This window comes from Triturus cristatus, chromosome 2_1 (genome assembly GCF_964204655.1).
Source record: "Triturus cristatus chromosome 2_1, aTriCri1.1, whole genome shotgun sequence".
NCBI classification, from domain to species: domain Eukaryota; kingdom Metazoa; phylum Chordata; class Amphibia; order Caudata; family Salamandridae; genus Triturus; species Triturus cristatus.
In genome coordinates this window covers 507,981,621-508,009,147 of record NC_140581.1, presented here as the reverse complement: position 1 = coordinate 508,009,147, position 27,527 = coordinate 507,981,621, and the positions used below count along the sequence as shown (strand labels likewise).

At 44.1% G+C, this 27,527-nt stretch overlaps 1 protein-coding gene and 1 long non-coding RNA gene across 3 annotated transcripts in view; both read left to right on the top strand.

Moving 5' to 3' along the window:
• Positions 1 to 27,527, top strand: part of DHFR (dihydrofolate reductase) — a 296,698-nt gene that overhangs the window by 82,567 nt on the left and 186,604 nt on the right. The window lies entirely within an intron of this gene.
• LOC146865573 (uncharacterized) lies at positions 22,081 to 23,175 on the top strand. Its single transcript, XR_014976654.1, has 3 exons — positions 22,081 to 22,160; positions 22,269 to 22,330; positions 22,853 to 23,175. It is a non-coding gene; the product is annotated as an uncharacterized LOC146865573 (long non-coding RNA).

Genomic DNA, 27,527 nt, shown 5'->3' with positions numbered 1-27,527 from the left:
CATAGCACACACCTCAGTATATGTCCTGCCTTTTACTTACACTGCACCCTGCCCAGGGGTTACCCTGGACCTACCACAGGGGTGTCCACTGTGTACGCAAAACGGAATGCAAGGCCTGACAAGTGGTTGCACTTGTCAGGACAACATGCTAACTTAGCAAACTGTGCGCAGGCCCTACACTGCATGCCTGAGTTCCCTTTTCTGCGCACCTTTGCATTACTACCCCTGGCACACACAGTGCACATCACTTGGGACTTTACTAGTAAGGCAAACATACCAATCATGGCCAACCAATTACCATTACTCTTTACACAGGGAACACTTGTACTTTGACACTGATCATCAGTTGCAAACTACCCAAAGCATCTAAATTGGTAACTCCTATGTCAGGAAAACGGTCTAGGGGGAAAGCAAAACGTTTAGGGAACTTTAGCCAAAAAGGCCATGTCCTACAATGATTATATAGGAGCTCCACCCAGGATAGAATAGGAGGGGGGAAGCCCTTGTGCCTTGATACTGCTAGTAGGTAGTCCCATTCCAGGGAATTGAACGCTTTGGTGGTGTCTAAGAAGACTGCCACTGCTGTCAGGTCAGGGTCGATGTCTTAAAGTAGTGAAAAGAGGGTGCGTAAATTATGTGAGGTCGCTCTCCCCGGTATAAAGCCAGACTGATCCGGTCTCAGCAGGGACTCCATTAGGAGGCTGGGCTGATTGACCAGGAGTTTAGCTAGGATTTTCACATCACAATTAATCAGTGCTAGAGGTCTGTGTGATTCAAAACCATCTGCTGTTTGACCAGGCTTCAAGAGATTTGATTAAGGCCTCTCGCTTGGAGTGTGGGAGACTGCCCGAATCCCTAGCCTCCTCATATAGGGCTTTTAGGATAGTTATCAAGTTGTCTGCGCATGTTTTATAAAACTTGGCCGGTAGGCCATCAGGGCCAGGGACTCGCACTGATCGTAGGTGCATAATAGCGGTCCTGATCGCATCCTCCTCTAGCGCACCTGAGTGAAATTCCCGCTGGGTATCGCTCGACCACCCCAGTTCCACGTCTTCTAAGTATGCATCAACATGAAGAGGTTGAGACCTTCGAGTGGCATTGTGGGAGGATTAAAAAGACAAAAAAGTGTTGAATGTTATCCGTGTCTTTGTAGATGACCTCCAGAGTCTCTAATCTCTAGTATGTAATTCAAGAAGCGGGTTTGCAGGTCAACTCCGCTAATGCCTTTCCAGTGCGTTCACCCTCCCCATATAGTCTGGCCTGATGATATCTGCTATGAAACGTGTTTTCTCTGTCAGCAGTATTCTGATAGTCATAGAGCATGTCTCTGAATTTAACGCTTACATCCTCATCCTGGGAGCCTTGAAGTTGAGTCCATAGTTTTAAGCTCGACTTCCAGTTTCCCGAATGTCGCGCTGAATGCCCCTGCCTTTGGCAATACATATGCCCCAGATAGTTAGTTTGAAGGCCTCCCACACTGTTGTCGGTACGTAGTTTGTTGCGCTGGAAAAAATCTTTTATCTGCTAGTGCAACTCTTCCCCCAAAAGGAGTATCTAACAGTGCATTGTGAGGAGTTTCTAGGACAGAGAGGGTGGTGGGGAATTCAGCGGAGATCGCTGCATTTGGACCAATGGAGAGTGGTCCGAAGATGTGTAGGCCAGGTGCTTTATATGTATCACAAGTTCAAATGCATGAGAAAAAACACAAGGAGATTATTATGATAAAACATACTCAAACAATGAGCACTTAAAAGTCAAATAATAATAATGGAGCAAAATCTATGTAGATTATAATAAAGGAATAATGATAAATCGAATGCAAAAGAGCAAATATAAAAATGGACGTCCAGTGCAAGAAACAAGCACTGTCAAATGCAAGTAATCAAAGACTAGAAAATACTATTAAATGAAAGAAATCTAAAGAGCATATATACACAGAATATATCAGATCATGCCAATGAATAAAAATACTTCACAGGCTGGTAACTCGGAACACAAAAACTCATATCTCAATACCAGTGATCAGAGAAAATACCTCACCTGCTGCAATATAATCATCTTCGCCATGGAAGACTTGGAGATTCCAAATCACAGTCCTGGGGTCAAGAGACTCCTCAAGCTGGGAAGTGCAACACGGAGCAGACACGTCCGTCTCTCAGGAGAAATCCGGCTTCCGAGCCAAGAAACCCCAGTTTTTTAAATATTCTCCATGCAAGAGAAGACCTCATCTAAAGCAAGGAAACTTACTGGTGCTGGCAAGCTCCATGCAAGCATTCCAGGGCAAAGGAGTTCTCACGTGTTCTCTCGACATGTTCCTGCCCCTTATCTTAGTGAAGCTTGCAAAAGTAGAAAACCTCTCCAAGAGTACAGAAAACAATCTTGAACGTGAATAACGTAAATAACCGCGAGTAACCGGGGGGCCTGCTTGTGCGTGCAGAGCTCAAGCTAGATGGAGTCAGAATTCAAGATGGAGTTTAGGGCAATCAGTAATACTCCCTTTTCACAATGTACAGCATAATGCACATTTGCGCACCACTGCCCACATCACTATACTCTGATACAGAGAAGTACATTTCACACATTTCTCTCTCTCATGCTTTCAAACGCACATACCACAGGTTCTGGTCCTACCTAGGCTAAGGCTATTCTACTCTGAAACACTCCCACTCTGAAGCTACAAGGACAAATAAAATGAAATCACAAGGCAAAATGCAAGTGCAGAAAAACTGATATCGTACATGCAAGATTGAGCAGCCAGTCTGCCTCACATGATACAGTAATGGCCCAGGGGATCTGGATGGATCCTGTTGCGATGAGCGTATTTTTCTGAATGATTACTGTAACCTCGCATATGTGGAGTATGAAGAGAAGCTTGCGAGTGTGGTATGGGTGGTAGGGCCCATGTGTGTTTCTTGGAGCATGTATGACTGTGGCAAAGTTCCAATAGGCAACTTGGACTAAAATATGCACAGCTATTTTGACTATTCGTCACAAATTACTTCATTTTAAACAAATGTATTTCCTTTTATACTGTACAGTTTATTTTTCTTGTTTTTATGTGTTATTCATTGAAAGTTCACAAAAATATACAAAGTATAACATTCCATAGTTTACGCTTCCATAATTGATAGAACAAAATTAACAGGGTATATACAACATGGGTTATACAATGTGAGCATTCGAAATCGGTGCCCAATTCATTTCGGGACGACTGTCCCTTTGTCAGGGGCAAACCCGTTGAAAACAAACAATAATCAACTAATGCACAGTAGTGGTTCAAAACATTTCATCGTGTACAATCACTTCTCTTCGTGCAATATTTACATCAAGCCAGTATGTCTGAAGTGCAAACAATCCTTCTGTGATCTTTTTCACACATGCCACCACTATTCCGTGATTGCCCGCTAGTGTTCAAAGACCAAGTGCTAATGCCGACAATATTGTCAAAAAATGTGTTTGCTAAATACCTCTACTCACAATCCGAGGTCTTCTTCCTAGACTGGCCACCAGCCGTCAAAATCTGAAGTAAAGCTATATAAACCCGAATCTTGGTAACCTCACTCCTCACATCCCTTATTTCCTATTTTGAACACCCATGGAGTGCTCATACCTGTTCTCAGTAGCCGGGAGTTTATAGGCAACCACTCCTTTTGTGTTCTTAAATACAATCAGAATCTCACAAAAGTGACAAATCGAAAACATTCTGAATTATTTGCCAGACTATTAATGGAGCTTACCTCCGTGACTCTACGTGTCCTTGCATGAATGAAACACAGAGTGCTTAATAATCGCGTAGTCTCGCAATAGTTTGCGAGTGCCAAGTTTGGGTGCTATATTGAAATGGTGTCAAACGGGGAGTGTCTGGATCAGGATTTACAATACAGTGACAGCCAACCTAATGGCCATTCGTGGCTGACAGACACACCCTCGTGAGTTAATCTGAGCCCATTAAGTACTGCTAGCATGATTTCGCGATCACTCACGATTTACGAAATGAGCGCCATATTGGAAAGTAGTAACATAAGGCAACACCATGGATTCCTAAAACGTGAAATGTACCTAGATCCGCAATTTGGACATGACTACGCCCTTGATTATGTAAAATCCACAACATGACATTCCTGATCTTGCAACGCACACAACAAAACTGCTGCCGCCCATCTCGGAGAATCGTGTTTATCCCATTTTACATGAGGTTTACCCCACCACTTAGAGCCACCTGCCTCAATTGTTGTATGATAAGCCATTGAAAGTGGTGACATAGTTAGGTCGCATGATGACAATGCCTTACAAATAGCATTAAAGTTGGTTAACAATATGCGTTCTTCCATTATGTGATGTATAAATAACATTGAAATTCCAAAACCTTGTCACTTTCTGAGTTGCACAACCTTTGTTTCTAAATCATTTCAATTGCCACTTTGTTTGTGTGGTATGTACTCCTATCGAGGAAACTCTAAATATGTGTTTAATATAGAGTGTATCTACTGATTAATCACTGTGTGTCTCAGTAGGTCTTTGTTTGTCTCAATGTGGCTGGTGAGATTATTCCACCACTATCATGAAAAGCATGCCATTTCAAATTTGTCATTAATTCCTTTCGGAATTCGAGTATTCAGGTTTTTCATCCAAAAAGCTTCTGGTTACAGTAGTTTTTTGGAGTTATCTGTTCCTTCGAGAATGGGTACCTTTTCTATGATTTGAAATTTCTTGTGTGCGATGGTGTCGACTCTGATTCCAATGTATTGCCAAGCTTGAATTGGTTTTTATTTCTTATTTTGCTTTTATGCACTGCGAGACGAATTTTTATTTTTATTTCAGTTTTGCCTATATATAATAGGCCTCATGGACATTTAATAGCGTACATTACATTGTTAGCATTGCAATCCCCAGAGTGGTTTAATTTAATGCGTTCTCCTGTTCTGGGATAAGTAACGTATCTCCTACGATGACGACGTTACAGTGAATGCAGTTGAAACATTTCTTAGTTCCTGCTCTCCCAGATGATGTCTTTGTCCTATTGCATGACGAGATTTCCTTGATGTTGCGTGATCTTGTGTATGCAGAAAGTGGTTTCTCAGTGAATAATCTGTGAAAATCCAACTCTTCTCTAGAGGTTTACATCGTTTGCAAATCATTGATGTGCACAATCTAATCCTCTGTCTTGGAGCATGGCCACATGTATGATGTGCCTATCCAGGTAGGGTAGGATATGTCCGCGTTTGCGCAAGTCTCTCAGGCCTCTTACATTCCACGTCATGAAGTTGTATCCCAGGCGTGTTAGGCTATCTGGCATGTGTAATCTTCAGTGCTTGTGAGTAGGGACCATGCTGAGTGTCTCCATGGGCCTGCAGTGAGCAAAAGCGAGCAATCAGTACGCTAAGAAGGCCTCACGCAAACTGTTAACCCCAACCCCATCCCACAACGACAACCCAAACTCTCTGGAGACAATCCATCCCACCTTCCCCCTAAACACCCCAATCAGTGATGATGAACTTCGGTATCTCCTTATCGATAGACCTAGATTTCCCTGTCTCTACTCAGTGCCTAAGATTCATAAGAATGCTCTTGCTCCTCCAGGTAGGCCTATCGTGTCTGGCATAGGTGGGCCCACTGAACGTATGTCTGAATTTGTGGGTACCTTCCTGCAACCTTATGTGAATAATCTACCCTCAACCATCCGAGATACGAAACATATTTTAAATACTATCACTGACATAACCTGGGATGAATCTATGACTCTAGTTACACTAGATGTGGTGTCGTTTTACACCAATATTTCACATGAACAAGGTTTGTCAGCATTACGCCATTTTTTGTACAAAAGACCAGTTGAACTCCTAGAACACTCTGATATGTTAATAACTATGTCTAGAATGATTTTAGAACATAATGTGTTCTTATTTGGCGGAGAATGGTACCAACAAACGTGCGGTACTGCGATGGGTTCCAGATTTGCGCCGTCCTTAGCCTGCCTCTTTATGGGGTGGTTCGAGGCGACACACATCTGGGGCCCATCTGGGGCCAATTGGCAAGATCACATCATGTTTCTAGGCCGGTACATAGATGATTGTTTCTTGATTTGGACTGGTGGTATGGATGAATTGTATGGTTTCTTTGAACACTTGAATAACAATCCATTCAATATGAAATTCACAATGTCTTATAGTAAAGAAAAAATAGTTTTTTTGGATGTTGAACTATTTATTGAAAACAAGTGCATTTATAGTCGTATGCACAGAAAAGAGACTGCTTGTAACTCAGTGCTACATGCAGCGAGTGCTCACCTTAAGACGCAAGTGAATTCCATCCCTTATGGGGAATTTCATAGAGCACGTCGCAACTGTAGTAAAGATTCTGATTTCCAAATGTGTGCTACGGATATTGAACAGAGATTTATTGATAGGGGTTATGACCAGGAAATTATCAGTCAAGCCAAAAGGCGAGCCTATACACTCACTAGAAATGAAACACTTGTTACAAATCAAACCACAAATACCAAACAAGAACAACCGGTGAGAATGATTACTAACTACCACCCCTGGTCCCATAAAGTGTTCAATATATTTAAACATCACTGGAATCTACTTACATCAGACTCTGATCTCAACAAATACTTGACCAACCACCCAAGCCTTACTTATCGTAAGGGCCTAACAATTCGCAATATGGTTAGCCCAAGTTACCCTAAGAAAAATCAGGGCACAATGTCGTGGCTTCACAGAAGCAACTTGGGTTTTCATAAATGTGGTGACTGCAACATGTGCAAATATGCTCTATCAGGAACTAGAGAATTCATGTATAATGGCTCTAAGAAATTTTACATTAATCAGTACATCAACTGCAATACCAAGTTTGTGATTTATATCATTGTATGTAAATGTTCCATGATATATGTGGGTAGTACAATCAGAAACCTTAAATGCCCGTATCTCAGAACACTTTAGAGCCTTGAAAAATATGGATGACAGATACCCTATAGTACATCATGCCTTGGAATGCCCTGAACAGAGTAAGCACCAGTCTTTCAAATTTCATGCCTTAGAAGCAGTACCTTGCGATATCAGAGGTGGCAATCGTGAATTGAAACTGCGGCAGGCAGAAGCACGTTGGATTTTGAGATTGCGAGCGGTTGACAAGGGTATTAATATCGAGAATGAGCTACAATACTTTTTGGGTACATAAACACCCTTATCCTTTGACTGCTCTACCCTGCCTTATACGAGGATTTGTATAAGTTAATAGCATAATACAATGGGTTTTTGAGCACTCTTGAACAACCCTTTTGAACCTCCTTTTGTTCCTTTCTTGAGTATCTCCTCTGTATGGTAACGATATGATGATTGTATCTCTCCCTCTTTATTGCTTTTCTCAAATGAGCTTGTTCACAAGATATATGATGTTTATTGTAACACTGATTGACTTGACAATGTGAATTTACTACTCTTCATCTTACTGTGTACTTTACTCTAGTAGGATCACCTGTCTTTTTGGGTTTTTATTTATGTTACACTTATTTCTTACTTCTTTCCTTTTTCTTTGTTTATATCCTTAATTCTTGTCTATGATTTCTCTAAGTTTATATGGTTTATGCTACTTTGCGCTCTTTGCGCTTCTTCTTTTAATCTTTACCAGTACTCTTCAATACCATATTAGATGTGCATTGATGTATACAATCTGGCACATACTAGGCGTTTAATTTTGGTTTATACGTTTCAAGTGACTTGGCCACTGTGTTGTTTCCCGCATCGTGCTTGTACAGTATGTGACTTTCTGATCCTGTATTAGTTAACTGGCCCGTGTACCTCGGGGCATGCATTAATTGGTCAAATGGAAAACATTGTTTCTATTTGAACTCCCGGTAGCCCTCCGATCACGCGTTTTTATAGTAAGGCTTTGTTTGTGTTTGTTTACTCAAGATACGTTCACCATTCCATTATGGCGCTTAGTGGTGGTGACATATGCTGACCCACGCAGTCCGCTTTCTAATGAGGCCTTATAATCCCATCTCAAGATGGCGTGTGTTATAGACGCCAACGCTATCACGAAAGGTCTTGATTGAGGACCTGACTAGGTCGCCTGCAGGTAAGCGTCGTACTGTTACTCTACTTTTAAGACTCTCTCTATATGAAGTGATTTAGTTTAGTTATACGACCCTGTGCTGATAGATTGTTTATTTAACTCTTCTTTTAACTTTTGCAACGAGTGGCTTGTTACATGAGGATAGGTTACTGTCAAGCCAGTATAGTTATTTTGTTCTCTTACATTGTTAGCTCCCGCTAAGCCTGTAGTACAGATAGGTTTTATTTATTTATTTATTTATTTATTTTTTTTTTAAACCTTTATTGACAGTTCAATAAGAACAAGTATGGGCCTACAACCCCCCGGGGCCGGCCGCTAAGCAATCAGAGCAATAACGACAAGTATAAACACAGGCAGCACTTCAGGGAGCAAAATCGTACTGCTAATACTGTGAACAGCGTAAGTAGGGCACCAGGAGACAAAGGTTTTCATTTTATGATGAAACAAGGCAGAAGGATCAGGTGACAAGCAATTTTAAAACAACAATCACGGATATGCAGAGTAATGAACGTTAGCGATTTACAGCAATCTATTCGGTCAATGGCGTAAACACAAGAACATCAGGATGGAGAAAAACATAGTCTACAGCTGCGCCCGCAGTCCCCCGCCAAAACTCCCCAAGAACACCCCGGAAGTTGTGAACACATGGAACGGCAACGAGGCATAGCAAAAGGAGGTGTATCACGCTGATCCCAGAAAAAGAAAGACAAAAAGAATCAGAGAAGAAAAAGGAGGCCATGGAAAAAGGATGAAGGAATACAGAGTCCCCTCCCCCAACCCCCCACCCTGCACCTCTGCAGATGAGTACGGCCCCCCCCCCCCAGCAGTGTGCCTGTCGCCCTGGAACCAGACCCGAAATGTAGGAGAATAGGGAAAAAGAAGTAGGAAAGAACCCCCACCAGACGGGGGGGTAAAGAAAGTATTTATAAACTGGAAGAGGGCCTTCATAACAGACCCCCGGCTTCTCCCTCCCGCACGGTAAGGTTCCCCTAAAGTGAACAAGGAACAGCACAGAAACAATCTTCTCAAACCACGATGGGGAGCATTATGCGTCTATTGTGCCAGTAGCCATGTCAGGAGAGCACACCACCCCAAGCCCGCCCGTCCACTAGGCGACCACCCCCGAGGGGCCCGCCTCATCCCCGACCACTCAGCGGAATTCTGCCCATGCCAACCCCTCGACCCAGCACCATACCCAATGTTCCTAGGCAGAGGAATGTCCAACAACGACAGAGAAGCGACGCACACAGGTGGGGTGGAAGTCTCTGAGCATCAACACAGTCCGCCGCGTGAGGAAACAGGCTTCCAAGTGCTGCCCTAGGATCTGCACTGCACGCAAGGTTCAGGAAGGCAGAAGCAGCCAAAAGAGACATTAGTTGCTGGAGTTGTCTCTGGGTCGCAGGAGGGCATGCACGGGATGAGGCCACCACATCCCACTCAGGTCCAACGCCTCCGGGACAGATCAGGCCCTCAGAAGGTCGAACACACTGTAGCATACTGGCCGGGGCGTCCAGTCGTGTACTAACCTCAGGGGGGGCCGCCACAGCGTCCTCCTGCGCGCAGTGTGGGTAGACTCTGTGTTCGTGCGGACAGGCGGGCCGCCACTGCCCCAACCCCGACGCCACACCATCGAGCTTACTCCCCAAGATCACGAAACCATGAACCAAGGAGGAGTGAAGAGTACCAAGAGCCTCGAGGAGGTCGCCGTACCCCAGCTCAGCTCTCTGTGATCTCGCCGCCACACTCCCAAAAATCGTACGCTCACAGGCCCGCTGCGGCCCAGCGGACAGGATGGTAGGCTTCATCGACCCAAGATGGCCGCCAAGTATGCCCGACCCTCACCGGGGCCGGGACCCCAGGACAAGCGTCGCGATGTCCACGTCGCGGGTGACCGGGTTCCGGGGGCAGGCAAAAACTATCCGTGGTCACGGGCAACAGTCGTCCCCACCACGGACCAGCTCCCGTAGAAATCCGGGGGCGGCCCGCAATGATCGGGGTGTGGAAATGTGGATTTTCCTGATCAGTTATGTCCCCTATCTTGGACCCCAACGGTTCTATATGCATGTTACAAGTACATGTATGTTCCCTCCAGTTCCAGTTTCTAAGACGCAAACATATGTGTGTCTACCGTCAACATGTTCTCTGTCAGATCCGCCATCAATGGGCTGGATATTCGATTCCTAAGTATGAAAGGCCACCGACTTTATATGACTAAGTTACTCCATTTTTACAGTTCAGGCAAGTAGGCCCGATTCTGTCCTCAAAGCCTTTCCCTGCTCTCTGTCTCTGACAGCTTCAGCTTGAGCTCGCATCTGTATCCATGAACTTTGTCCTACTCCCTGTGCAGCTAACGGTGCCTGCCTCGGCCAGTTTTCGCCTGTCTGCCAAGAAGTTGTATTTCACCTTCGAATTATCTATTTTGCTCTCCAGCCGATGCATTCCTGTCCAGTGATTTAGGTAAACATTTCCTTTAGCTCACAAGCAAAGGACTCAGCCTTTCCGTCCTCCTGCAAGTGATTCATAGCCCTGTTGTCATGGAAAGTTTTCTATCCCTCGCATCTCATATAGACACTTAGACGCTTGTACACGCACACAGTCAGTATAGAATAGATTCTGTCCGAGAGTCTCTTCCTTGTGGATAACATAGTTCTTTAAACATAGGATGTTAGATATGATTTGGGATTAGGATGACTTGACCCCAGACTTCTCGTCTCCACATGTAGAGCTAAATGTCAAGTCCCCTTCACCCCCTAGTTGCACGTCAATTACACGTCATGCTGCCGCGCGCGCATCTATGCCGAGTATTATCTTATAGATCCACCTATGTCTGATAATTCTAACCAATCATGTTTCTTTTATTCCTTATTACGCCTAGTTTCGATTATGTCACTGTTACGTCATTTTTCTTATCAAATGTTACGCCTTCTACATTCGTTTCATTGTTATGTACTTATTATAAAAATACATGTCTGTTAATGAATTATTGTACTTCACTTCCTGAACCTTCGTGGTGACGGAACCTGAGGGCCGCGACTCGAGTCGGCCATTTTGAATGGAATAAAGCCCATTAGAAACCTCTTATACCACGGATTCTGCCTCTCGTTATTTTGAGCTATTTTACTTTAATTTAAGATTCCGCATGAAATTCAGTCCGGTAATATTTATTTTATTTACCACATAATGGCGCCCGAATAGGGACACTTTCTCATCTCACGCGCCGGCGGTGCGTTGCAGGCCCGGTCTCCTGCCACAGCTGGACGGACCATAAACGCGTACCAGCAGGATTTCCTGTAAGCTCCCTCCGGTCAAGCGGGGGCGACTGAGGCTGCGATCAACCCAGACGAGGCGGTGAGAAGTGCGAAGTATCCCGACCAGAGCCTAGCTGAGAGAGCAAGATCCGAGGTATACAGAGGCCCACCAGGTTTTCCGAAATCCCGACGTGCAGAGGGTCCGATGTCCGCAGTTATCGAGTCCTGTCCATTCTCTGAGGCCTTCCGTTTCAAGGAGCTACTCGGTGAGTACCATCGCCGAGGAGGCGTGTTGACGCGCACATAGGTTGTGCCGGTCAAGACGGATTTGGGTACACAAATCCGGTCTGCACTGTTTAGCAGTGTATATGTACTGTTTAGCAGTATATCAAGTATTCCGAAGTATTCAGTTATTGTCAAGAATTCAGCGTGGTGATTAGTTAAGCAGACTGTCATCATTGTCGATCATTGTTATAATGTTTAATGTTTAATGTTTAAAGTATTCAGAAATGTCTTGCATATTGTGGTATGAATGACTGTTCATTGTTCACTGTTCATTATTGTGTTTCTCGTATTAAGTAAGTTCAAGAGTAAGTATCAGGTCAGTTGTCAATATGCCGCTCTTCTCGAAGTTAAGACAGATTACTACCAGAAAAGGGGTGCTTGAAGAAGCAGTTCCTATTCCTCCTAGAGACACTCCAGGACATTTCATGTACCATAAACATGGCTTAGATGCCATATTGTTTCTTGATCTATGGGTAGATTATACCAAAGGATTACCGGAAAGTCAAAGGTGGCCCATAGCGGGAACCTGGGATGCAGAGTGCATCATGAAAGTGGAGGAAGAGTTATGGAAAAGAAAGGTCAGACAGTCACAGAAAGACGCTGTTGAGTTATGGCGTAAAGAATCTCATAGACGAACAGAAAAAGCACGTAGACAAGAAGAGAGGAGTAAAGAAAGTTCAAATAAAGTTCAAGAAAATCTATTAATTGAGGAAGGTATCCGAGTGAAATCAGAACAAGTAAATAGACAAAGAAATGCTCTTATGAATGGTATGTATCCCCTTCTAGCCGAAGGACTACCTAAGGCTGTTACGGAGGTGCCAAAAGACTTGCCACCCCCATTATTTCCAATTAAGGTACATCCAAAGGGGCATCCCAGAACCGCAGAAGATGTTTTTCTTTCCTCATATCTAGATGACGCAGTTCCCGAGTATGCTAACGCCACACCACATAGACCGTCTGGCGGAGGGGTTCAACGTCAGGATCAGGTATCTGCACCCGTGCAACAGCAAGTCCCGACGCAAGCTTCGGCAAGCACATCTGTTTCCGCATCTGTCTCCGCAGTTGACTCTACAGGGGTATCGACACCCATAGTTGCGGTGTCACGTTCAACGAACCCATTCACGCCCGACGCCCCAGATGGGGCCACGGGAGGTGCTAGCAGTACTTTCACACCACCTAGAATGAATAAACTTGTTTTTCAAGAGTCAGCACATTCACGTACACCTAAGTTCGTAAATGAACGTACGCTTAAGGAACTCCTTGTAAATTGTAGATATGACCCCGTGGTCGGTAAAGAGGACGAAATGGTCCTGGCATCATTACGTATCAGACGAGCCGCAGAGTATTTAGCAAGGTTACCAGGAATGACTACGCATCTAGATAACATATACCATTTTGTTCAAACAGGACGAGATCCAGGATGTATTAACAGAGCTATGGAATTCCAGAAAGTAGAGATACAGGGGGAACTGTTACGTTTCCTCATAAACTGTGTGATCAGAAATCAAGATCGTCCGGGGGTAGACCGGAATGCAATGCTTATTCTTACAAGATGGAGTCAGAATATATCAGAAGGGAGACACGATAAGCAAAATTGTATAATAGCCATGTGCCGGAAAATACGTAAAGAAATAGAGCGTATTCATGAAGAGAGATTGGGAACAGACGAGTTTGAGCAAGACGAAGTGTCCGAATCAGGGAACTCTGCAAGACAGTCAGAGACAATAGCCTATGTAGGCAGAGGAAGATCTTGTGAAAATACTAGATGTTTTTCTGATCCAATACACTCTGTATGTCCAAATAATAGCAGAACGTATCCGACGCCTGTAATAAATCTGAAATCTCCTGAACATTCGTTTCAAGCCGCAGATAAAATACTACGAGAACGAAGAGGTTACCACCTCCTCGATTCCATGGATGAGCAAGAATTAGCCAGATCAGCCGTGCACTGGATTGTTAGTCCTGAAAAATACGGTGATGAGACCGTAGCACACACGTTTTTTAACCTCAGTACAGATGAACAACGTTTAGCTGGAATCTATATGATTCAGCAACTCCTCATATTATATAAGAGCCAACATGCTGACCCTGGTCCTTTACCTGATATATTAACGGAACTACTCACGAACAGATGGAGAGGTTCTAGTAACAAGCTAATTAAAGAGATATTAGTGTCACGTAAGCAGTATGTTCTTTTTGTAAGTCCGGATTCTCTCTCCTTGCCCCCCAGAGAAAGAGCACCGTACTACATGGATAGACAAAATCCTCTACGAGAAGTGCACCCAATAAAAGGCGAAGACAATGAGTTTCACCGTGTATTTGTTTACACACCCATATCAAAAATGGAATTATTAGAAATGAAAAAAGTAGTACCTAGTCAGGACAAAGACCCAGCGGGTTTCCACCGAGAAATTAAAGACATGTTACTGATGGGAGAGTACACCTTTCCTGATATTATGACAATATTAAAGGTGCTTTTGCCTGCTGGCATTTATGAAAAACTGAAAGAAAAAGAGTGGGAAGTGGGAGACCAAAAGATAGACTGGACAGCATTAGCAGAGGAAGAAAGGGGCCGAGCTGCAGGTTCAGGGCTCGGGGATAAAGTTAAACTATTACCAGGTTTACTAGTACAGGTACTGCCACGTTTATTAACTACAAAAAAGGAAGATTGGGGTGCAATCACAGCCTGTAAACAAAAGCAAGATGAAGACACAAGTGATTATTATGCTCGATTTGAAAAATGTTTTGGTATAAATAGTGGTATAAAAGCAAGTAGTGACTCATATCCACATCTATTTGTGACAAAATTAGTGGAAAATGCATTGCCTCCAGTGAAGAATAGAATATTGAAATTCGAGAGTACCTGGCAAAGTAACACTCCGTCGCAAATGCTACAAATGTTACAGTATCATCACAATAGAATTAGGGATGAACAAGAACACGAGCATAGACGCATGAAGGATACAAAAATGAAAATGCTAGTTTCTCAGACAGTACCAGCAGATGGTCACAAAAAGGGTGTGACACATTCTGGTGATTCTGCAGTTCCTGTAAAAGGAACCTGCAATTACTGTAAACAACTAGGCCATTATGTACATGATTGTCAAGTCCTGAAACGAAATATAGCTACAGGTATTGCAAAAGAGAGACCACGATTAGTTAGACAAGATCAGAATGAAAAAGGAGCTATGCAGCATGGACAGTCCATGCCAGTTCAGCAACAGTCTATGCCAGCCTCACAGCAACCCATACAGTTTGTGCCAGCTGCACCACCGTTGCCTGCTACTGCCACACAAACCACAACACAACAAATGTATCAGACTGCACAGTATGAATACCCTGAGTATCAGCGTTACGCATGAACCAGCCTAGAGAGGGAAGTTGACTTACCGCTTATCGAGATTCCGGTAGATCAAGAAGGACCTTATGTACATAGTGAATTATTAGGTCAAGATAGAAAATTCTTACTCGATACAGGGGCAAGTCGAACAACCATAAAACGTAGTGAAGTTCCAGGGGCACCCCTCTCAGGCTCTCAAAATGTTTCCCTTGGTTTTTCAGGAAAACCTATTGTTAATGAAGTATCACAGCCTCTACCACTTACGATAGGACCTTTGACACGAACTACAGATTTATTGCTTACTAAATCATGCCCAGAAAATTTGTTAGGAATTAAAACTCTGAAAGCACTAGGAGCCATAATATGTTGTTCTCCGGAAGGAGTAAGGTTGTTTTTGCGTGATTTTAAAGGTCACTATGTGTCTAGAGACATGGATCCCCGACTACAGATTTTACCAGTACATCTATGGGCACAAGGCCCTACGGATGTTGGCTGCATGAACATTACACCCTATCGAGTTACATTGAAAGCAGGAGTGGTACTACCACGAATGCGACAATACAAGTTACCGCATGATGCTGTAGTGGCTTTGTTGAAAATCATTGATGAGCTAATTGCCCAGGGAGTAGTTGTAGAAACAGACTCCAATGTATGTAATTCACCGATAATTCCGATTCTTAAACGAACTGATCCTACTGCTCCACCAGTGTACCGATTGGTTATTGATTTGCGTGAACTAAACAAGTGTATTGTACCACAATTCCCTGTGGTCCCTGATATATCATCATTGTTGACAGCAATTGATTCCGAAGCAACATTCTTTACTGTAATTGATCTCAAGAATGCCTTTTTCAGCGTCCCAATAGATCCGGAAAGCCAATACTTGTTCGGATTCAGTTTAAATGGGCGCAGCTTTAAATTCTCACGCGCTCCCCAAGGATTTACAGAAAGCCCCAGCATCTACAGCCAAGCACTGAAACGAGAACTTGACAGTATCCACATGCCAGTCAATACTGCACTGCTTCAATATGTCGATGATCTGCTGATCACCGCGAGAAGCGAGCCAGAATGTGAAAAAGCTTCTCTGACAGTTTTACATTTCCTAGCCGACAAGGGGCACAAGGTGTCCCCTTCTAAGCTGCAATTCTGTGTTCAGCGAGTTATTTATCTTGGTCACTCGCTGTCCAAGGAGGGAAGGCAGCTTACACCAGATCGCATCCAGTTAATTGCTAACATGTCAATACCCCAGACACAAAAGGAGGTGCGGGCTTTCATAGGCCTCACTTCATATTGTAGGCAGTGGATCCCTCAGTACGCATTTCTAGCAAAACCACTCATTCAGTTAACCACACAGGAGGCAGCCACATCGACTGTTCTCCCTTGGACTCAGGAACATACACAAGCTTTTGAAAGCTTAAAGGAAGCTTTATGTCAAGCACCTGTTTTAGCAACACCATGTTATAGCAAACCTTTTACACTCTTTGTTACAGAACGCGAAGGTACTGCCTTGTCAGTACTCACTCAGGATCAAGCAGGATCACGCAAGCCATGTGCTTATTTTTCCAGTACATTAGATCCCGTAGCTCAGGCTTTGCCTGCATGCCTGAAATCAGTGGCAGCGACAGCTTTAGCAATCAGACAAAGCGATGCCATAGTATTAGGACACCCATTGACAGTTCAAGTACCACATGCAGTAGAGGTTCTTGTGAACCGAACACAAACACAACACTTGACCATAGCAAGACTTACCGGTTATGAACTGACATTGTTTCAACCACACATAGAGATCCGACGGTGTAATACATTGAATCCTGCTACACTATTACCTGTAATTGGAACAGACCCACTAGCTCATGATTGTGTTGAAATCATTGAAATAAAGACGAAACCTAGACAAGACTTGACAGACGTTCCATTGTTAGATCCAGACCTGACGTTGTATGTAGACGGATCATGCATGAGAACAAGTAAAGGAGATTTAGTGGCCGCGTATGCAGTCACAACAGACACTGAAGTTATTGAGACGAATTGTATAGATACTCTGTCAGCCCAAGCAGCAGAACTTATTGCTCTAACGCAAGCCTGTATTCAAGCCACAAATAAGAAAGTTAATGTATACACTGACTCACGTTATGCATTCGGAGTTGTACACGACTTCGGCGTGCTATGGCGAGAGAGAGGTTATTTAACGTCCCATGGTGCCCACATTCAGCACGGGCCCCTCATTCATGCCTTGTTAGACGCAATACATTTACCCACTGCTATATCGATTATGAAATGTAAAGCACACACGAAGGTTATTGATACCATTTCTCAAGGCAATGATTTAGCTGACAGAACAGCTAAACAGACTGCTCAGAATCGCACATTAGACATGACAAAGCCAATAGTTCAGACCCCAACACAGTGTATGGCAATTAAGGATCCCGCACTTGACGTAATTGACATACAGACACATGCCACAGCAGAAGAAATAAAGAAGTGGACTGAACTAGGAGGGATCCAGACAGATCAAGGATGGATGACGAAAGAGAAATCTGTATGGTTTCTCCCTGATTCCATGGTTCAAGCCATTATAGCTACAGTTCACAGTCCAGCACATTTAGGAGAGAAGGCTATGCTAGACAGCATTCAGCACATTTGGTTCAACAAACATTTACGAGCAGCAGCTAAACAAAAAGTTCGTACCTGTATGATATGTTGTCAGTTTAATCCAGGAAAGAGTGTTCCCGTAGAGCAGGGTGGATTTCAGCCTCCTGACCATCCTTTTGAAGTCCTCCAGATGGATTATATTCAGATGGAACGTTGTCGAGGATTCAAATATGTCCTCGTAGTTGTCTGCGCTCTCTCCCGTTGGACAGAGGCGTATCCCGTATCAGATTACACTGCCCCGACTACTGCCAAGCAGCTAGTTCGAGAATTTTTCCCACGGTACGGTTTACCACGTGTTGTATATTCAGATAACGGTCAGCCTTTCTCATCCGAATTAATGAAACATGTCTCACTCTTGTTGGGATATCAGTGGAAATTCCACTGTGTCCGACACCCCGAGGCAGCAGGTCTCGTAGAAAGACATAACCAGACACTGAAAATCAGACTGTCCAAAATATGTAGAGAGAAAGGTGTCGACTGGATAGTAGCATTACCAGTTGCACTCTTTTACATGAGAATGGTAGCACACTCTAGAACAGGGCTATCCCCGTATGAGGTGATCTTTGGTAGACCACCGAATATGTGGGGGACGCCTATACCACGTAAAATAACTGATGTTGACTGTAATATGCTGACAGATTACCTGGCTTCCTTGATGTCTGCACTACAATCTTCTCGTTCACAGGTAGCTGCAGCCTTTCCCGACAACACTGAGGCGAAACCCCATGACGTTGTTCCGGGTAATCTTGTCTTTGTGAGAAATTTCGACAGGAAGAGTCAATTGGAGCCCAGGTGGAAAGCACCCAAGTTGGTCCTGTTGACCACAAGAACAGCCGTGAAGATCGAGGGACGAAAAGGGTGGATTCATTCCAGTCACGTAAAAAAATTTCATGGACTACCTTCAGATATAGACACTGTGCCCTGCACTCCCTCACAGACTGATTCAAAACTTCCTTTTGTTGAACAGAATGACTCTCAGTGCTATAAACAGAAACTCAGGTCCAGATCTAAACTGTCGGACGATTTGATTGTTTAAGTCCTCTCCAAGGTGAAGCGGTTGAATCTGTCCCGACATGTACCCCTTAGGTCTGAATCACGTAGAGTCCAGAATCATAATGAAACGACATGCTTATTGTAAATTACTGCGTAACCACTGTATTGTGACATTATTAATTTTGTTTTTATTGAGTATTTTAGTAATTATTACGAGTATGATTTTGCACATATATCATCCTATCTCTAAACGTGTTTTCAATATAACTGATGAACATTCTTTTAGTGACCTACCGCCACATGAATTATCTTATAGACTTGCGCTGCGCAATAACACATTCATTAGTATGTTACATCATTCCCATCAGACTAGTAATGCGACCAATTGTTGGGTGTGTGGCCGACTTCCTCCCTATCAGAATAACAAAGGAGTTCTGCCTTTCTTTCCACATCCATTCACACACAATGGCTCCTGTGGAGCATGGTTTAGTTTATTAAATTCCATAGACCTAGACACAGCAGTTTATCAACAACATTGGATATGGGGAAATCTGAATCTAGTTTTATTCAAAGTCTGTCACCCTAATAAGGAGGGTCACCCCAGTAGAACAGGAACTGATTTAGAAAATGAAGTGTATAAATTAGGTAATTTTACACCTAATCTTATGATTCTGAATGTCAAATCCGAAGTTGAACTAATTTTGCCCACTATGTCAGTATTTCCAGTAAAGGGTGAATTATGTGTAAGAAAAGTTGGTTCCATACATATGGGCCATAGCCAATGCGTTACTACAGTAGAATATAGTGATCAAGGTAAATCTTCATTTAGAGCTTCTCGCCATTCCTACTTCATATGTGGTCAGACTGCATATATGCGTCTACCTCTAGATTGGGATGGTACCTGTTACATAGCATTCCTTTTGCCACCTGTTTTCCTAGCTCCCCCTGATTATTATCGAAATGTTCATTTAGTACACAATAGAGAGAAAAGAGATCTCCCAGTTGTCGATTATACTGAGACAGCATGGGACAAGTATGTAGATTTCAATAAAGGTATCTTTCCCTATATAGGTACTATATCAAATAGTAAGCTGATACGCAGACTCACCAAGACTCTTGAAGCTGTAGTAAACGAGACTATAGCCGCCCTAGGCAATCTGACAGAGGAACAATCAGTGATGAGAATTGTTGTTCTCCAGAATCGTCTTGTTCTTGACGTCATCCTGGCCGATAGGGGCGGAGCTTGCAGGGTCATCGGATCCAGCTGCTGTATATTCATACCAGAAAATTCGCCATCTGTATATAAAGCTATAACACGCCTTCATAAGATTGTAAGCCAGATACACGAGAATCCAGGCACTTGGACGTGGTCCGGGTGGTTTTGGAGTGTGATATCAGCCTGGGGATGGAGAGTTCTATCCTTCCTAGGTATTGGCCTTCTTATGCTCTTCAGTTGTTGTTTATGCCTACAATGTGGACCAGCGATTTGTGGTCTGTGTGCCACATCATGCATTCCACATCACAGTTCTCGTTCAAAATGCCGGAAGGAAGAAGAAATGATGCTCCATGAGCAAATCGAAGGAATGATGAAGATTGATGTCTCGTGAAGGGCAAGAAGGGGACAAGGAGGGAATGTGGAAATGTGGATTTTCCTGATCAGTTATGTCCCCTATCTTGGACCCCAACGGTTCTATATGCATGTTACAAGTACATGTATGTTCCCTCCAGTTCCAGTTTCTAAGACGCAAACATATGTGTGTCTACCGTCAACATGTTCTCTGTCAGATCCGCCATCAATGGGCTGGATATTCGATTCCTAAGTATGAAAGGCCACCGACTTTATATGACTAAGTTACTCCATTTTTACAGTTCAGGCAAGTAGGCCCGATTCTGTCCTCAAAGCCTTTCCCTGCTCTCTGTCTCTGACAGCTTCAGCTTGAGCTCGCATCTGTATCCATGAACTTTGTCCTACTCCCTGTGCAGCTAACGGTGCCTGCCTCGGCCAGTTTTCGCCTGTCTGCCAAGAAGTTGTATTTCACCTTCGAATTATCTATTTTGCTCTCCAGCCGATGCATTCCTGTCCAGTGATTTAGGTAAACATTTCCTTTAGCTCACAAGCAAAGGACTCAGCCTTTCCGTCCTCCTGCAAGTGATTCATAGCCCTGTTGTCATGGAAAGTTTTCTATCCCTCGCATCTCATATAGACACTTAGACGCTTGTACACGCACACAGTCAGTATAGAATAGATTCTGTCCGAGAGTCTCTTCCTTGTGGATAACATAGTTCTTTAAACATAGGATGTTAGATATGATTTGGGATTAGGATGACTTGACCCCAGACTTCTCGTCTCCACATGTAGAGCTAAATGTCAAGTCCCCTTCACCCCCTAGTTGCACGTCAATTACACGTCATGCTGCCGCGCGCGCATCTATGCCAAGTATTATCTTATAGATCCACCTATGTCTGATAATTCTAACCAATCATGTTTCTTTTATTCCTTATTACGCCTAGTTTCGATTATGTCACTGTTACGTCATTTTTCTTATCAAATGTTACGCCTTCTACATTCGTTTCATTGTAATGTACTTATTATAAAAATACATGTCTGTTAATGAATTATTGTACTTCACTTCCTGAACCTTCGTGGTGACGGAACCTGAGGGCCGCGACTCGAGTCGGCCATTTTGAATGGAATAAAGCCCATTAGAAACCTCTTATACCACGGATTCTGCCTCTCGTTATTTTGAGCTATTTTACTTTAATTTAAGATTCCGCATGAAATTCAGTCCGGTAATATTTATTTTATTTACCACAGGGGCAGGATACGGACGGCGGCCGGGCAGCTCACCGGCAAGGCAGGGGCAGCCACCGGAGGATCTAAGATTTGCACCCCCGGTCATGCACTCGGTCAGCTACACTGGGCAGCAGAAGTGACCACGCCGAAATGTAGGCCGAGTTTGGCACCGCTCCGGTGGACCGACTCCACCCAGTCACCACCGGCCGCTGTTGTCGCACTGCCACCCGGCCACGGCATCCACTCGATGTCCCGGCTCCAGGGCCGCACAGGCCGCAAAGTTCAGATGCAGTTTTCTCCGGCGATAGCACGGCTAGAAACCTCGGAGTCACACAGTCGGGAGCCCCTCTCCTTCAGAAACACGACCACGTAGCACAAGTTGAGGATCTCAGGCAGGATATCCGTGCGGGATGCGGAGGCTCACGGAGCCGGGGGTCTACGCTGCCGTCCCGGTCGCCATCTTGGCTCCTCCCCCCAGATAGGTTTTATTATTTGTTCTTTTTTATTTAGTTGAGGTTAGACTTGCAATTTGATCGGCTGTGGCTTTTGTGATACAAGACATGTAGACAGGTGCCACGTATATTCAACCTTTTCCACCTACACACTCGGTCGTTATATTGTATTTCCTGTTGTGTACCCTTCTAAGTTAAGTCTCTACCCTTGTGTTACAGGAAGCATGGCTTATACTTTACCTGACCATTCCTAAGAGACTTACAGAGAGTTTTTCAGATACGACCATTTCAATAGCAGTGTACCATTATATTAGGTATGTTCCTTTAATATACGTATTTTCTGTTGAGATGTTGGTTATTTTTACTGGAATCTCACATTATTCAATTACTTATGTCAGTGTATTTTCTCCTTGTGATTACAGATGTTGCGTCCAAGTATCCTTAGATTTGTACTTTCATACATTTGAGATTTGATGAACTTTTGGTAAGTGTACTTACCACTAGAAGGTTAGGTTTAGATTGCATGGTCCTTAGCGATTTCTAGGCAGATACGGTTTATTTACGCTATGCCAGCTTCCCTTTTTCACACTCTACTTCTGCTTGCAACTCTTAGTGTACACGTTCTAATCATGAATATATCATGTACTATTGTGACTTATTTTTCTTATTTTCTCTTGCACTGCTTTAGTATTTTCACACATGTGTCGTTGGGTTTTACTATATAGTTACACATATAAATTTTACCTAGTTCTTTTCTTTACTTTTCTCTTCCTCGGTGTAGTCCCTCTTTCTTTTTGAATACCAGGTACTCTTCACTTATATTTCGGTGACATCTTAAAACTTTTTTCTTCTCCCTTTCTGTTTACTTGTTAGTCTCATTCAACCTATTGAATACTAACACCATTTTCTTAGACGAATGTGATCCATTAATGTTTAAACTATAATATGGAATCCTTGTATCTATTTGGAATCAGATTGCAAATGTAGTTATTTCTTTTGCCTCTAGCCCTGATGAAGTCCATGACTTATGACTGTCAGGACGAAACACGTGTTGGCTTGGCCTGATGGCATGCAGTGAAGATTGTACTTCGGAATAAAGACAAGACATGAACAACTTGCATTAACGAAGGACTACTTTATTGAATTATATATGGACTTTGATTTGTGCTCTACTTCAGAACCACTTTGCTCGTTTTTCAAAGTTTGTTTTTGTACGAGGTGAACTTTGTTCATCATTTACGACGTCTGTGGTCGTCGTACTGTTAACTTTGCAGCAAGGGTTCTAGTTTGATATTTGTATTAATATTTTCACTTCCCTGCGCAATTTGTCCCTACCACTGTGTTTTTGCTGTTTATCACCCCAATGGTAGTGTTGAACCTCATGACTCACAAGGAATATGGCAACACAGTACATGGAAAAGAGAAAAAGAGAGCTTGGGAACAGACTAGGGCAAAAGGAGGGGGTGTGGAGAGAGCAAAAAGGGTAGAGGTTATGAATGTTCCAGACATTGTGTCATAGTGTGGACATCAGAAAGGGAAGGGTGGAATTGGGGTAGAATAGGCACAAGAGGGAAGAAAAAGAGAAGGAAGGGGAGCAACAGAACAATCTGTAAGAGGGGTATTCATCCGGGGTGTTGCCCAAGGTCCGGACTGGTCCTCGAGTTAACAAGGGTTATCCAGGACAGCCATCTGAGTCCCCAGCCGTTCAGTTGAGGTTGGTGCAGTTGTTGCCTCTGCAGCTGTGACAGTGGATCGTCTATACCTCGCTGCGTGCCTGCCAGATTTCAGTGTGCTTTGAATAGTATGTCCTTACAGCCACTGCTATTCAGTTATAAGCAAGTAGATGGTGTCTTAAGTATTTATTCCGGTTAGTTGAAACAATTGGCTCATGGTCTGCCGGTTAGCACTCATCCCATTCCGGGGCACAAACTATCTTCGAAGGGGGAGCGGCTCAGCTCAGTTCTGACCTAGGGGATCTAGATCTGTTCTAGGACAATGCTTGTGTGGCTGGAGACGAGATAGGGAAATGCATCGCAAAAGGTCTGTAAACTGCTGCGGATTTGTGAGGAAGTGTTGCTTTCCCTGGTGTATAATCCGAAGGCGAGCTGGATAGAGCATGGCGTAAGTGATGATGGCCTGTTGACTTTTTCTTTTGACCGGGAGGAATTTTTCCCAGCTTCTTGGACCACCATTGTATTTTTAAAAAAAATATATTTTTATTTGCATTTTCAACATCGAAACAGAACAAGCATGTCAGAATGAATCGTCCAACACAATCTACCCCGTCACTACCCTCCTCCCCCCTTCCCCGGCACCCCTCATTGCCTAACAATGCCATAATAGAGAGGAAATCACCATCCATCCTGTGCCTAGACCGCCTCCAACACCCCTCCACATACCACGAGAGTGACCAGGTAACCCCTCTCCCCCCTTCAAAGCCCCCCATCCATGCCATAATAGCGTCTCCACTTCCCCCATACTCTGGAAAATTTCTTTGGGCAGCCTCTCGCTGCGTACGCTTGGACCACCATTGTAAAGTCGGGGTATACAGCTATAGTGCTGCCCTCAAAAGTGAGTGTGCGCTGCTCCCTGGCCAGACGGAGGGCTGCGTCGCAATAATTTGAGTGTAGCCACATTGGGCCCTGGGGCGTTGCCTGGAGGAGGAAGAGCAGTCAGCGAGCAATGGGCTCTCTCCACCACCAGCAAAGGAAAGAAAGCGTCTTTTCCATAGATAGTGGTAAGCAGACACTCCACGTACTCCTCCATTCCCGGTATTGTTGGTCTCTGGAATCCCAAGAATTCTTATGTTATTTCTTTGCAATTTCACCTTCAAGGTCTTCATTCCTTGACGCTAGAACGTTTACTAGGTGTTCCATATTGAGCACTTGGTCTTCTCTATGCAATGAGGAGTCTTCCAGGTCAGATATTCTGTGCTCTGCTTCTCCCAGTCGTCCGTCGTGTTTTTCTAACTTCTAGCCAATGAAGTCCATACATGTACACATGGAGTCCTTCTTTGATTCTTTAGATATGAGACTATGTTTTATCTTTATAAGGAGCGACTTCATGTCATTGTCGCTGAATGGTTGATCCTCTTACATTCTCTCAGCCATTGTGTGGTAGGCATCATTGCTGTGATTCTAAGCAGATTTGAGGGGCTCAGAAGGTGGCTTCGATTGTTTCCCCTCTGTTTTGCACTTCTCTGGAGGGTGTGTCAGGTCACCTGAGGCTGCGGGATACCAGGGTCTGCGTGGTAGGAACAGTCCCGTTCTGAACCCCATCAGTATTTGGCGTCTGTGGTTCCCAGGTCCTGCCTTGCTCACCCAGCACTCTGAGGGGGAATGAGCAGACACACTCACACTCGCCTTCACACACGTGCAAGAAGGCCCGTACAAGTGCTGCTCTTGAAGGTAGGATGGCATCTTTCAGCAAGTCATGGACATATGGTTCACCCCACGTGGGCACTGTGCTGGAAGAATGTATCTCTCATTCTGGGTCTGGGCTGCAGTCCTTGCGACCGCGTTAAGAAATGTCCTGTGTGCATATAAAGCTCGGCGGTTGCGCAGAGATCCAGCCGCTCCGCCCCTCTCTCCGCTTCGGGCTGCAGCCGCCTCCGTGTCCCACTCCTACTCTTGGGTCTTCGATCGTTGCGTCCCTCTGTCAGGTGCTGCAATTTCTCAGCGGGGGCACCACAGCTCACCCTTCAGGCAACCAGGCTCCCGACCTGCGGAGTGACTGCAGGCATCTCGTTGCTCCGGTCCGGCGGCCACCGTCTTGAGTGCCGGAGATGCACCACTGATGCAGGGGCTCTTCCGCTGCACAGAGTGGACTCGCATAAAAAAATAGCCGGCAGAAAGTCACTGCCCCTTACAAAGTTCAGTGCTACAGTTTTTAGGAGGTTATGCGGCCATATGGGGCAGGATTATGTTGCTTGTTGGTCCCGGACAGCAGGAGCTGCACAGGAGTGTAGCCATCTTGCTTGCCCACCCTCTGGTGCCCCTTGCATTCTATAACTTTACATATTCGGATGACATCCGGACCGGAGAGTTTCTTCAACAATTGGGCAAATGCTGTGCTAAGTGATTAAACTACATTTTTAAGGACTTGCCTATAAGTGTCTGATTGGCTGTGTTCTTCAAACCACAGCCCAAAGTACCTAAACGTAGTGAATCTCTATTTTTGCACTGTGAATTTGCCAGGCACCCCTTTTCTTCAGTCTAACCAAAGGAAATGGTCTTGGTTTTAGTTGTGTTAATTGTGATCCCATTTTCATTGCAGTAGGCTGCTAATTGATCTAGCCACCTTTGGTGGACGGGGCAGGCTCTTGCGGACACAAAGGCCCTCTCCATATCAGCCAGGATGATGATCGAAGAGCTCTGGGACTTGTATGCAGCCCTGCTTCATTCAGACTTTTGTTAGTCAAAAAAACGTTTTGGAAGGTTACTTATTTTGATATTAATTTAATCTTAGTCAACGCATCAGTAATGACTGCAGTTAGCAAAGAATGGGGACTGTTCCAGTTGGTTAATGTGGCCAATAGAGTTCCTCTGCTCATGTTATCAAATACTGTGGTAAAATTGATTAGCATGCAGCTACTAGCACTTTTCATATGAAGTTTGACCTACCAGTGGGGCTAGAGCCAGTATGTTATCCTCAATGCTACACCCTTTCTGAAACCCTGTTTGAAAGTATGGGATCATTTGGCTCTCTGTTACATAATGCTCCAATTCTTTCAACAGCAATTTTGCATTTCGCTTTCCTTCCACACCCAGAAGGGAAATTACCTGGGAATTCTATTGGTATTTTTGTGATCCTCTTTTGTTGAGTGTTTACCGAGAAGCAGTAATTGTAAAGCGGAGAGAGCATGGAGGCCCACACGGATTGTGCATGTTCGAAAACGCATGCTGGAATGCCATTGGTGCCCGGGGTTCCTTTACTTCGTTTGGACATAAGGGCACTTTCGACTTCCTAGATAGTGGAAAATTATCCTACAGCACTTGCTGAGTCTTGACTGAGTCGTATTTTTATGGTGTCATTAGGAGCCGAGGAAATGGTGCTATCCAAGTATAGCACTTTGAGGTATGAGATCGAGTTTGCCAGGGGGATATTCAGAGCAGAAGTCTGTTTATGATGAGAAAGGGACAGCTTAACCAGAATCTGAGATCTCCTAGAGTTTTTAATCAATCAATCATAGCATTTGTAAAGCACACTACATACCCGTGAGGGTCTCAAGGCGCTAGGGGGGGAAAGCTGCTACTGTTCGAAGAGCCAGGTCTTGAAGTCTTCTGAAGGTCAGCTAACAGCCTCATGTATCTAAATCCAATATTTTTCTTTTTCTTCTTTCCTGGGTTCCCAGAATTTTTCCCCATAATTAGCTCTTATTTTAGGTATATCCTATTTTAGTGCTGCGTTACTCTGCTTGTGTCTCCTTCCTAATAACTAGTTGAAGCATTTTTGATGGGAAATTGACTCATTTTTCATAGGGATCAAACGCTGATGTATAACATCCCCAGATGGACCATGTGATTTCATTTTTATGGGGGCGGTGCTTGGCAAACATCCTAACAAACCCTTCCAGAGAGGTAGGTCAGTAGGCTGGGGATGGGGGGGGGGGGTTACACTATTTTTGTCTGAGAAGAGGTATGTCTCCTTGACTTGCTTCAGTCTCAATCACACTGCCTGGG